This window comes from Haliotis rubra, unplaced genomic scaffold (assembly GCF_003918875.1).
Source record: "Haliotis rubra isolate DU_JTF1 unplaced genomic scaffold, ASM391887v1 Scf304, whole genome shotgun sequence".
Lineage (NCBI taxonomy): Eukaryota > Metazoa > Mollusca > Gastropoda > Lepetellida > Haliotidae > Haliotis > Haliotis rubra.
In genome coordinates, this window is record NW_025766974.1 from 788,263 (window position 1) to 801,798 (window position 13,536).

General features: G+C 39.5%; 1 long non-coding RNA gene across 1 annotated transcript; it reads left to right on the plus strand.

Annotated features, from left to right (window-relative positions):
* The first annotated feature begins 3,153 nt into the window (after nt 1-3,153).
* LOC124282842 lies at nt 3,154-3,885 on the plus strand. The gene is made up of 3 exons (XR_006900264.1): nt 3,154-3,220; nt 3,447-3,462; nt 3,865-3,885. It is a non-coding gene; the product is annotated as an uncharacterized LOC124282842 (long non-coding RNA).
* Nucleotides 3,886-13,536: the final 9,651 nt, after the last annotated feature.

Genomic DNA, 13,536 nt, shown 5'->3' on the forward strand with positions numbered 1-13,536 from the left:
CTATATGCGGCCTACATGTTATATTATGAAATTACACCCTGCTACCTACATGCGGCCTACATGTTATATTATGAAATTACACCCTGCTACCTACATGCAGCCTACATGTTATATTATGAAGTTACATCCTGCTGCCTACATGTGGCCTACATGTTATATTATGAAGTTACATCCCGCTTCCTACATGCGGCCTACATGTTATATTATGAAATTACACCCTGCTACCTACATGCGGCCTACATGTTATATTATGAAGATTACATCCTGCTACCTACATGCGGCCTACATGTTATATTATGAAATTACACCCTGCTACCTACATGCGGCCTACATGTTATATTATGAAGCTACATCCCGCTGCCTACATGCGGCCTACATGATATATCAGTAACTTACATCCTGCTGCCTACATGCTATATCAGTAACTTACATCCAGTCGCCTACATGCTATGTCAGTAACTTAAATCCTGCTTTTTACAATAACATCCTAATGTTTGCACGTCTACATACCTATTGCATATTTACCGTTGCCTATTGTCTAGATACGTATCACATTTTATAACGCTTACACGTTATATCAGATATTTACATCCTGTTGCCTACACGTCTTAATATATGTTACTTATATCGCACTGCCTACACGTCTTAATATATGTTACTTATATCGCACTGCCTACACGTCTTAATCATGTTACTTATATCGCACTGCCTACACGTCTGATATATTTTACTTATATCGCACTGCCTACATGTCTTAATATATGTTACTTATATCGCACTGCCTACATGTCTTCATACATGTTACCCATATCGCACTGCCTACATGTCTTGATATATTTTACTTAAAACGCACTGCCTACATGTCTTAATATATGTTACTTATATCGCACTGCCTACATGTCTTCATACATGTTACGTATATCGCACTGCCTACACGTCTTAATACATGTTACTCATATCGCACTGCCTACATGTCTTGATATATTTTACTTATATCGCACTGCCTACATGTCTTAATATATGTTACTTATATCGCACTGCCTACATGTCTTAATACATGTTACGTATATCGCACTGCCTATGGGCTTTATCAGTTACTTTTACCCTGTTGTTGAACCATCTTCATATCTACTACCTATATGAATTACTACATTTTTACTCGTGGCAGTATGTAGGCAGCAGCTATATTTGACCAAGATTACCGTATCTTGCCTTAATGAAAGCAGTGACAGAATGTCTTGATGATAATTTAGGAAAGTATCCTGTAACACACTGTGTTCTATTAACTGTCATATCCGTTTTTCTGTTCTATATTGGTGAAATTAGAGTTGAGTGATGGTCTGACAGTGCTGATGAGACTGGTGGTATCGCATCAACCATCATCTATCTACCGCGCTATAGATTCCCCTTACTGGAACCTGTTTATCTGCTTAATGTCAGGATTCCACCGAATTTACAATGACAAGCGCGGCTTGGAACCGCTTTATAATTTCAGGTTTAGTGTATGCGGCGTGCATAAATTTCTCTTCGCCCGCGAAGCTGAGCCCTCCGTGGGTTCTGGAGAATGACGGATGCCGGGGCTTACTGACCCACCGCTATTTGTCAGTATTTCAAATAGCCAGTAATAAGATTGTGTAATTAGAGAATGGCCTAAGTAATTCAGACCCGGGTCAGTGGGGTCTTGGGTTCAGATTCAAACCTCGATCAATCTGTCAATCTCAACGACCCGCCCCTATAAATCACCGCCTTCTCTGGCTAACCCTGAAAAAATATGCACTATTAATTTAAAAATTATTCTTAAGACCGGGCAAGCATATGGAACAGAATAATTATCCGCATACAAATGTTACAATTAGAGGACAGCGTTCTAACTAGAACGACATTTTATGTAATTTTCCTTGCCAAATATGAGGCAAATGGAAAAATAAATGGCGACTTCGTTTTATATGGAAAACTGTCTCGATAAATATGCTATCAAGACTTGGGGTTATCCGCTGCTGTGAAAATACTGGTGATAAATCTGCTCGCGGCACTCTATGTGCATCCAGATCAGTGTGTAACATCATTCTTGCGGCGCCTTCTGTCACGGTGCGCGCTTCATTGCTGTTCGTGCGAAGATGACGACGATTGCAACAATGGTAGATATATGTTTTAGGTTCATATTTCAACAGCTCTTGCCCAGCGGTTTTTTGAAAATTCTTCCACAGAGTATACTGAAACATGATCTCACCTACTGTAATGGTTGCATTTTAACATTAATCAATTCACAAAAGCATTTTTTGGAATCTTCAACATTGAAATGAAATTAGGAACCAAATATACAGAACATCATAACAATTCCAAAAAATACTATTTATTTTAATGACTGCAATTTTAAAAAGGCATTGAAAACATAATTTCCAATTTTAAAAACAACAACACCAATGCCAGTTGCAGAGTTGCGTCACTTAAGCCTGTCAGGATACGGTACATCATGATCATGGTTCTTTGTATTTCACCACCACACCCGCCCCTCGGAGAGAAAATGTGGATTGTTGTCTATTGGGTCGTATTGAATGGATTCGAGGTAATCAGGTAGCCTACACATAAGACAGTGAGGGTCGATCGTAGTGGGATAGGGTGGGGCAAGGGTGTGTCACGCCATCATCATCGGGTTTGTCTGTTCCAGGCTCGATTATTAAAGAGCCGCCAAGATGTAGATGGAATATGAAGGCGTCAACATTCGCTTATTTCATTCATGGTGGTGTGCGAGTGAGTATGGGTTTACGCCGCTCTTAGCAACATTCCAGCAATATCACGGCGGGGAACACCAGACGGTTTACATGTTGTACACAAGTTTAGGATCGAACCCGGATTTTCGGCTGAATGTGCGAACACTTTAGCCTCATGGCTGCTCCACTTCTTTCATTGTGGTTTGCAGAAAAAATAATATTTCTGACTTGTTCGTATGACCTAACTGACTGAATATTTCGAGAAAGTACAAATTATTATTACCGAGGATCTGTCATGATGTCTGAGATACTCTGTCTCAAATGTTATAATCCAAGTGTCTATTCTCCATACTATACTTCGCAATACTCTATGTAAAACTGTAATTGTAGACGAGTCGTTCGACATACTAGGTCTCTCTGGGTTGTGGTCCAGGGCCTCCTTTCACTAAGCTGATCGTAATTAAGTCACTAAGGTGACCTTAGTCCAATGTTAAAGAATGGGAGTTAAGGTTAACCTTAGGAAAACCAAGTTCTATGGATAGTCAACTTCTTTATTGCAATGGGTGCGACGTTTCAGTGTAGGTACTAACACCGTTATCAAGCAAGGGACTTGACAACGGTGTTAGTACCTACATCGAAACGTCGCATTCATTGCAATAAAGAAGTTGACTATCCATAGAACTAAGTTTTCCTTCATCTATACAACTTCTTAAATGCCTCTCAAAGAAGTTAAAGGTTAACCTTAGTAAAGGTTGATGAATCTCCACTGGCTCCCAGTACAAGCTAGAATCGAGTTCAAAGTGTTATCACTGACCTACAGCTGTTACCATGATGTTGCACCAGGATATCTGAAAGAACTTCTCCAGAAATATACTTCATGCAAAAACCTGAGATCCAATGATCAACTTTTATTTACCATCCCCAGGACCAATCTCAAATCCTTCGGCCAGAGATCATTCTCATTCTGTGCTCCTGCTCTCTGGAACTGTCTTCCTTTTGATATCAAAACCTCCCCATCTTTAGCTGTCTTCAAGTCCAAACTTAAAACCCATCTCTTCTCCAAGTTCTACCCTTGATACCTGCGCTTTGAGCAACCGCAACGGATGGAAAATAGCGCAATATAAATGCACTTATTATTATTATTATTATTAAGGTTGCTTCGTGAAAGGAGCCCGCCCCTGTTTAGTTTACAAGGATGGTACTCAGGCATTGCTTATCCTCAAACAGGAAGGCTATACATTGATAAGAATTTGTTAAAACTGCGTATGACATCTGTCTACCGCGAAGCATCAGAATGTTCTTTAGTTCAGTTTGGTAGTAGAAGTAGCTGTAGATGTAGTAGTAGTTATGCTTATGATAATAGTGATGAGTGAGTTTGAGACAAGAAAAAAATGATCGTTTGTTGTGAGATAAGATAAGATAAGATAAAGATAAAAAATATTTATAAGAGATAAAAGAGATAAAATATTTATTGTACAAACGTTCCATACAGAAACAGTGAAAATATTCTATAAACTACATAAACAAGATATATAATGAATCACATATATATGATGAGCAATAAAACATATAATAATACAGATGTGTATAATAATAATGGCCTAGGACAATCAGATCTTCTATATTTGTTTAAAGTTGTACATGTGGTAGCAAATAATTTATATACTATTTGGATCATTATTTCTGAAAAGGAGGCTACATTTTTCAGTGGTAGTAAGTCTATGAAAGTTATTAATTTTAGAGGAAAGGGAGTTAAATAATGACTTTCTTGCATCTGATTATTTAGTACAGCACATGAAATGGTGTTCTTCATCCTCAAGGACAAAGCATTTATCACAGAGACGGTCCTCCAAAGGTGTAGGTGGTCTTGTTCTTCTACCCAGTTCAATTTTTACAATGAGTTTCACAATGTCATCATATTTGCGTTCTTAAGAACTTATTCTGGCATTAACAGCCGGTACAAAATGATTCCTCAGACAAACCACAAAGTGTACAGTCTATAGTATAATTACAGTGTTGCATTAACACGCGCAAAGAGTAAATATAGTGGATTTAGAGAATGAGAGAAAGCGAATATATTTGTTATTTGTCAACCATATCTTCGCATATCATCTTAATTTTTAAATGGATAATAGCATTATAGCAGAAACAATTGTTTGCGTATCCTGGTGGAATGACGTCATGATACACTTCCTGGTGGTACAAACAATGCTATCACATGCAAGACACACAGATAACACCGACTTTGTTCTGCTAAGACATGTACAATGTACATACTTTCCCTCCTGAAAAATTACAAACAAAATTCTGCAAACGTACTCTGGGAGTTTCTCAGCAAGCACATAACTGGGCCTGCAGAACAGAGCTTAACTTCTACAGACATATTTTATACCAAATACCATGTTACCACAAAACTAAGATTGAGTGATCACAGGTTAAAACTTGAACTGGGTAGAAGAACAAGACCACCTACACCTTCAGAGGACCGTCTCTGTGATAATCCTCAGTCCTTGGGGATGAAGAACACTATTTCATGTCTTGTAGTAAATATTCAGATGTAAGGCAGTCCTTATTTAATTCCCTCAATCTCAAATTTATTACTTTCAAAGCCTTGCCACCACGGAAAAATTTAGCCTCCTGTTTACAAATATGAACAAGATGGAATAGAAATAATTTGCTACCACGTATACAACTTTAAACAAATCTAGAAGATCTCTAGATTGTTCTTGTTAGGACACATTTGTAGTAGTGTATATATTGTTACACTGGTTTATTATGTATCTCGTTTATTTAGTTTATAGAATATTGTCCCTGCTTCTACGTGGAATGTTTGCGCAATAAAATATCTTGTATCCTGAATCTAACATTTACGTATCATAGATGCTTCTTGTTCTTATTAAATAGTGAGCTATAAGAAACTGTATGTATCTATTGTACGTATGTACGTATGTATGTATGTATGTATGTATGTGTGTGTGTGTGTGTGTGTGTGTGTGTGTGTGTGTGTGTGTGTGTGTGTGTGTGTGTGTGTGTGTGTGTGTGTGTGTGTGTGTGTACCTATCAAATCAAATCAAATATTTATTGTGCAAACGTTCCATACAGAAACAGTGACACTATTCTATAAACTACATAAACAAGATATATAATGAATCACATATATATGATGAGTATTGTATTGTATGGTATGTCCATATATGTATGTGTGCGATCATTATTATGTATGTGCCCTTCCCCATGATGTTGTTTGTATAACGTGTGTACCAGTACATACAAACAAACACAAACCACCATCCAGCTGAAGGAACTCTTCCAGAGAGAAACTTCAGGAAGACTGAGTGCAAAGTAGGGTAACAAGACTTCCAGAAAAACCATCGTGGCATGATTGAAGGTGACGAGTGACTCGCTCCTCTCTATTCCACCCATAAAGACAGGCAGAAGTTGATGAATGCCGGCATAAAGGAATTACACATGACAAAAGAGCTTCCATGATGAAAATACCACAAAGTTTGGAAGAAATATGCGTAGTCCTGTCCCCTCTCTCAACTTGTGAGGCCAATATTACCACTGACAGCCAATTTTCAACCGCAACTGGGAGGTAATTGCGGTTCTAAAAGCAGTTAGCTCCCTTCGAAAAGCTCTTCACTGCAAATAGTTTAACACGGCGTGGGTATTATCCAAGGAACAACATAAAGAGGTATCCACAACTTCCGATTGCGCGTGTCTTGGAATTCTGGGAATGGTGACGTCAGAGTCCGACTGTCATAATATGCCCTCATCATTCGGCTTGCGCAGCATAGGCCCGAGACTTGCAGCTCCCATCTGTTGCAGTATTTTGACAGCTACATTTTTAAAGTATCAAAACAACGCTTTCCTTTCTTGTTAGTAGCTCCTGCCTGCCACCTCATATTAAGCTCGTCTTTCCCGAAACATTCCCGCCATTGCAGCGCTAATATTGCAGAAAGCCTCGGAAGTGGCAGCTGGAGAGAGATGCGATTGAATTACACTTGCCTGTCAGCGAATTATTAGCGAAAAGCCCTCTCGTAATTGTTTTCAGGATTCCTAATCTACAGGACGCGCACTTTCCAAAACAATCATGATCAGTTTTTGAGAAAATATTATCGGAAATTGGCTGCGATTGACAGGGAGATTTTTGTGGCTGTCGGCAAATTAGATGTCTTTAGGAGAGCACTAGATAGCGGCGCTTCTCAACAGAGAAGATATAGCAGTATTGTCTTCGCTAAAACAATAGAGGGTCACAATGGACGTAAGGGATTGAAAGAGGTAACACTCAACATTGTTTTGTTCCTACAGAAAGGATTACCCCACTCTGTCACCGCTAAACCTAACAGTGTTACTTTACTATTAAACAGATCCTGAGTTACAATGGCCGGAAAAAACATGGGTGTTGCTCATCTTTAGGTTGAAGAAAAAATGGAATCTAACGCTTGTTATGTTTTTTTCTAAGCATGGTAGACAGAAAGCAAACCACAATTTAGTTTTCGCCGTGCCATTTAAGTATGGCCGGAGTTTTCTACCATCACGATTAACAAAACGCTGTCTCGCGATCGGGGCTAGAAATTTAAGTGTTTTTGTTCCACACCCACATGTCTTCCTATTCCACAGTGTGATCGGGTATCAACGTTTACCATCGGTAGGAGTATCACGCCGCCGTTCCTGAAGCGCCGTACTGTCGCCATTACCACGACAACAAGGGTCAAACTGATTTTGTCAGTATGAAGGACGAATATAGAAGTAACATTGAAACAGAAACACATGAAGGTCACGTCACCTTGTACTGAGATTAATATTTTCTTTTAATACACTCAGATGACAACGTACTTCCTCTTCATAACTGGAAGCTAATGTGTCGTATATTTTTCATTCATTCAATTGTTCCAAATTAATATTTTACTTTCTCTTCAAATAATAGTCCAAGTGAAGATTGTTTTTTTTTCTCTTCAAACAATAGTCCAAACTGACACTGTGCTTTCTCTTCAAAATATAGCTTAAGAGGACATCGTGCTTATTCTTCAATGGATAGTTCACGTTAACATTATTATTTTTCTCGTAAGATAATGGTCCAATATCACATTGTCCTTCTCTTAAAGGAATATTTCGTTTTAACTTTCTCTTCACATTATGCCCCAATTACGAACAATTCTTCATTCCCAGAGCTGAGGTAGCCTAGACTTGCCAAATCACCCCAGACTAACGGGGAGTCAAGGTGACTCCAAGCTGACACTAACGGTAATACTGTTCAAAGCGGCGCTAAACCAACAAAGTCCCTCACTCATACTGAAGCGGCGTTGTAACATCGCTGTATACCACTACCTAGACTAACAACTAGTCTCTGAAATGAACAATGAATGGCTGTATTTGATCCAATGAAAACAAATCCAGGAAATGACTCGATGAGTGTGGCAGGTGAAGGGTTGGTGGGGTACTGTTGGTGCCATCTACGAGCGTTGTTTGTGGGATTCAGGAGTGTTGTTAAAGTTATAAGTGTGTTGAGTTATGAAATGAAAGGGTCTTTCAGGTAACATACATTGGGAAGGTTAGTAGAGTGATTGGTTTGGAGGCTGGAGGTGGGCAGGTAGACTTACACCTAGTCTCTGAAATGAACATATTTTACAGAAACAAAGCAGTTCATAAAAAAAACACGTAAAATGTAATGAAACGGAGCCCTGAGACTTTCTTCATTTTCAGAAACTATGGAAATCTAGACTTGCCACATATTCTAGACTTGCGTGGGTTTTCTTGGATATATTTGCTTCAGGGTCGATATGGCAGACTAACTACTACCCACCTCACGAATGAGAAAGAAATATCCCCAATGAAAAGCACTGGTTCATTGGCAGCTGTGGTCATGGTATTCGCTAAGACTCTTTATTATTTATTTTATTTATGTTCATACAACTACTCTATTGTATATGTATTGGCTTGTGCTTGAAACATGCACACCAAGCAGTTTGATAACCTTTATTCACTTTGTTATAAGAAGAACAAAATATATGCTCATAATAAATCTCGACCCATTTGAGAACGAAACCCTCACGACAGAAGTAACGACTTGTTATGGATCTGTTTGTGTAGTTTATAGACTACTGTCACTGTTTCTTCATGGAACGTTTACGCTATAAAATATCTTGTATCTGTGATCTTCCACAGGCAATTTCAAAATACAGTCGCATTATACTTTGGTGCATACGTTCCCATTCCAACATAAACCCCATTCCCTACGAAGCGATGTTGATTATTTCTGTGAGCTCTTTAAGGTCAGTTAATCATTTCTTGATCGTTCGTATTTCTACGTAATAGCCTTCGGTGTTATTAAAGATTAAAAGTGTCGAGTGTCCCTGGAGTACGGCGTGTTGAGACTCAAGTTTACAAGACGTGTCCAGTTGCTCGACGGCACTCAACATGAGGCGATGAAGTCGTTCTGCAGCAATCGGTGGCTCGGGGACGTGGACCTGCAGCAACGCTCGGATACTGATTGGTGTGAGGGGACGTCAGCAACGCTCGGATACAGATTGGTGTGAGGGGACGTCAGCAACGCTCAGATACTGATTGGTGTGAGGGGACGTCAGCAACGTGTCCTGAAAACGTTACTGTCTTGTAAGAATCGGTACCACTTGGTCTTCAACTATCGTTGTATACGTTCCCCCTATTCTTGCTCCATGGCTTTACTGAATGCTGAGCCCATGGATGTATAGTAATTCCATCTTTCGAAGAAACAAGTCTACATAAGTTCTAAGGAGCCCAGTATGTTCTTTATTATTTTTTTTCAGAAATTATCATTTAAACTATTAATTTTTACCTAAGAGACTTGTGCAAATCTAACGTTTCCTCTATACATAAAGATCGATTCATAGCGTTGTAAACATACCTCCTGTACATACAGGTCGATCGACAGCGTTGTATACGTTCCCCCCTATACATACTAGTCGATAAATAGCGTTGTATACATTCCTCCTGTACATACAAATCGATCCAAAGCGTTGTATACATTCCTCCTGTACATACAAATCGATCCATAGCGTTGTATACATTCCTTCTGTACATACAAGTCGATCCATAGCGTTGTATACACCCCCTATACATACAGGTTGATCAATAGCGTTGTATACGTTCCCCGTATACATACAAATCGATCCATAGCGTTGTATACATTCCTCCTGTACATAGAAGTCGATCCATAGCGTTGTATACATTCCTTCTGTACAAACAAGTCGATCCATAGCGTTGTATACATCCCCTCTATACATACAGGTCGATCCATAGCGTTGTATGCATGCCCCCTATACATACAAATCGATCCATAGTGTTGTATACATTCCCCCTATACGTACAAATCGATCCATAGCGTTGTATACATTCCCCGTATACACTCAAATCGATCCATAGCGTTGTATACATACCCCTATACATACAAATCGATCCATAGCGTTGTATACATCCCCCCTATACATACAGGTCGATCCATAGCGTTGTATACATTCCTTCTGTACATACAAGTCGATCCATAGCATTGTATACATCCCCTCTATACATACAGGTCGATCCATAGCGTTGTATACATCCCCCCTATACATACAATAGCGATCCACAGCGTTGTATACACACCCCCTATACATACATGTCGATCCATAGCGTTGTTTACATTCCCCCTATACATACTAGTCGATAAATAGCGTTGTATACATAGCGTTGTATACATTCCTCCTATACATACAAATCGACCCATAGCGTTGTATATATCCCCTCTATACATACAGGTCTATCCATAGCGTTGTATACATCCCCCTAGACTAAGGCTTAGTCTCTGAATATATATAATTTGGATAGTAACAAACAAGCCCATTTATATTGAAAAGGAGCCCTAGGGAGACCAGAGATTCAGAGGACCTGAGGAAATCTAGACTTGCTTTATTTAGGGCTTTAGCACTGCAGAGAGGGCTAGGCAGTAGGGAAAATTATGTTGTTCAGGGACTGTGAGACAGACTAACATCCCCCCTATACATACAAATCGATGCATAACGTTGTATACATCCCCCTTATACATACAGGTCGATTCATAGCGTTGTATACACCCCCCTATACATACAAATCGATCCATAGCGTTGTATACATTCCTCCTGTACATACTAGTCGATCCATAGCGTTGTATACATCCCCTCTATACATACAGGTCGATCCATAGCGTTGTATACACACACACCCACACACCCCTATACATACAGGTCGATCCATAGCGTTGTATACATCCCCCCAATACATACAGGTCGATCCATAGCGTTGTATACATTCCTCCTGTACATACAAATCTATCCATAGCGTTGTATACATCCCCCTATACATACAGGTCGATCCACAGCGTTGTATACATCCCCCTATACATACAGGTCGATCCATAGCGTTGTATACATTCCTCCTGTACATACAAATCGATCCATAGCGTTGTATACATCCCCTTATACATACAGGTCGATCCATAGCGTTGTATACATCCCCCAATACATACAGGTCGATCCATAGCGTTGTATACATTCCTCCTGTACATACAAATCTATCCATAGCGTTGTATACATCCCCTCTATACATATAGGTCGATCCATAGCGTTGTATACATCCCCCTATACATACAGGTCGATCCATAGCGTTGTATACATTCCTCCTGTACATACAAATCGATCCATAGCGTTGTATACATTCCTCCTGTACATATATACAAATCGATGCATAGCGTTTTATACATTCCCCCTATACATACAGGTCGATTCATAGCGTTGTATACATTCCTCCTATACATACAAATCGATCCATAGCGTTGTATACATCCCTCTATACATACAGGTCGATTCATAGCGTTGTATACATTCCTCCTATACATACAAATCGATCCATAGCGTTGTAGACATTCCCCCTATACATACAGGTCGATCAATAACGTTGTATATATTCCCCAAATACATACATATCGACGTATACGTATCCCAACCCTTTCCCCACATGGATCAATCTGGATGGTAAGGGTTAGGGACGTATACAACGATATTGCTCGATCTGTATGTAGAGTACAACGAATGTGAGTCAGCTGGAGAGACACAGATTTTGAATCACCAGAGGTAACACGGAATGATTGTTATAGGCCTCTCTGTGTCCACATCACGACAGGAGAAAGCAAGTAACGGTTTTACAATGTGTACGAGTGGGGACTCGAACGTGATATAGTGCGGTGGGACGACCAAACGCTTTAACCATGAGGCCATCCAACAGAAAATACATGTTACCTGAACGCTTACGTCAACATGACAGAAACTGAACACCACTACTTTTCAGCTGAGTGCCTGTCTTCCGCTTGAACGACATATATCTGTAGATATTCTACCTATCAGACATACAGCTGGCAGCATGTCTAGCCACTGACAGGCCATCACAACGTGACAAGCACAAATGCATAAAATCAAACGGTCTGTGATACCCCGTGAATAAATTGTGAAATATAATCGGTATCGGTAAACAAACGCGGGAATTATATCATTCAGAATTCAATAAGGCGAACGGTAAAATCATTGGGTGAAGTGACATATGGTGATCACCAGCAATTTATTATTGTGTATTACAGATAAAAACGATAGATTGCAGGAACGAAGTGAATGGATCTGACAATCATATATGCTATCATGCAATATTTTACTTCAATTGAAGATGATGACATTTTCTCATACGGAAGTTGATTTATGGCTTTGGGAGTTTGACAGAAATAGCTGGTACAAAGATGTTTAGTAAATTGAAAGCAATCTGCAAATTCCCGGCGGAGCCGACATGAGTTATGCGCCGTCAGAAAAGGATCATTTCCTCGTATCCCAGGACCCGAATAACCAACTAAGATATCCCTTCACTAACTTAAACTGGCAGCCCCTCTACGTATTCCAACTCAGCAAAAACAGCTTGTCAGAAGTTCTGCTGCAAATAATGACCCAGCCATCAAGAGCTATTTGCACAACTCAAATTAGCGTCGAATGATGAATAGTTTGCATGTTATGTACAAAGCACTTACAAATTGTTTCAATATAGCTGTATGTCTTTCGAGGGGTTCTCAGAAAGGAGTTATCTTCCCTGCCTGTTCGTTCGCCTTGAACGCCATCATGTTGTAAACTGGCTGAGAGAGTGGTGGTGTTTGGTAACAAACAATCAACCGTAATCCCAGTGGTTTCTGCAAAGTCTGTCATTGTGATATTACATAATTTCTTTCAAGCAATCTTCTGAAGCGTCCGTCTGTCTGTCTGCCTGTTGCTCCAGGGACGCTGTTGTATTTGATCCCGGTATTTCTTTCATAACATGGAACTGAGTTATCTTGAATTCCGCCAATAGAAACTCTCCATTAGCTAAACTGCAATTCCCAATAACGCCTCATGATCAGTTCTAGTTGAGGTTGATTTTGTGAACTTGACTTTTTTCCACAAGTTTGTCAGAATGTTGCTTATCAGTATATATGTTCAGAGACCATATTATATGGTCTCTGATATGTTGTACGACTATTAAATAATAAGACTGTTGAGTCTTTTCTGCGTTCTTCTTAGATCAAAATAATCCACCTTTTTACGGTTTTCATCATTTGGTGATGTGTTGGAGAAACCCAAGTTCATATTGATAGAACCATGCTAATAGCTCTCATGTCTTTAGCCCACTTTAATTTACTGTGTTCACCAGGTCTGGTCTTTCAAATATCTCAGCATAATATGTCAGCAATTGGTAATGTATACGCTAAACCATCTTGGTATCGATTAATTAATAACATATGGACATGTTCTGTGTTAAGATG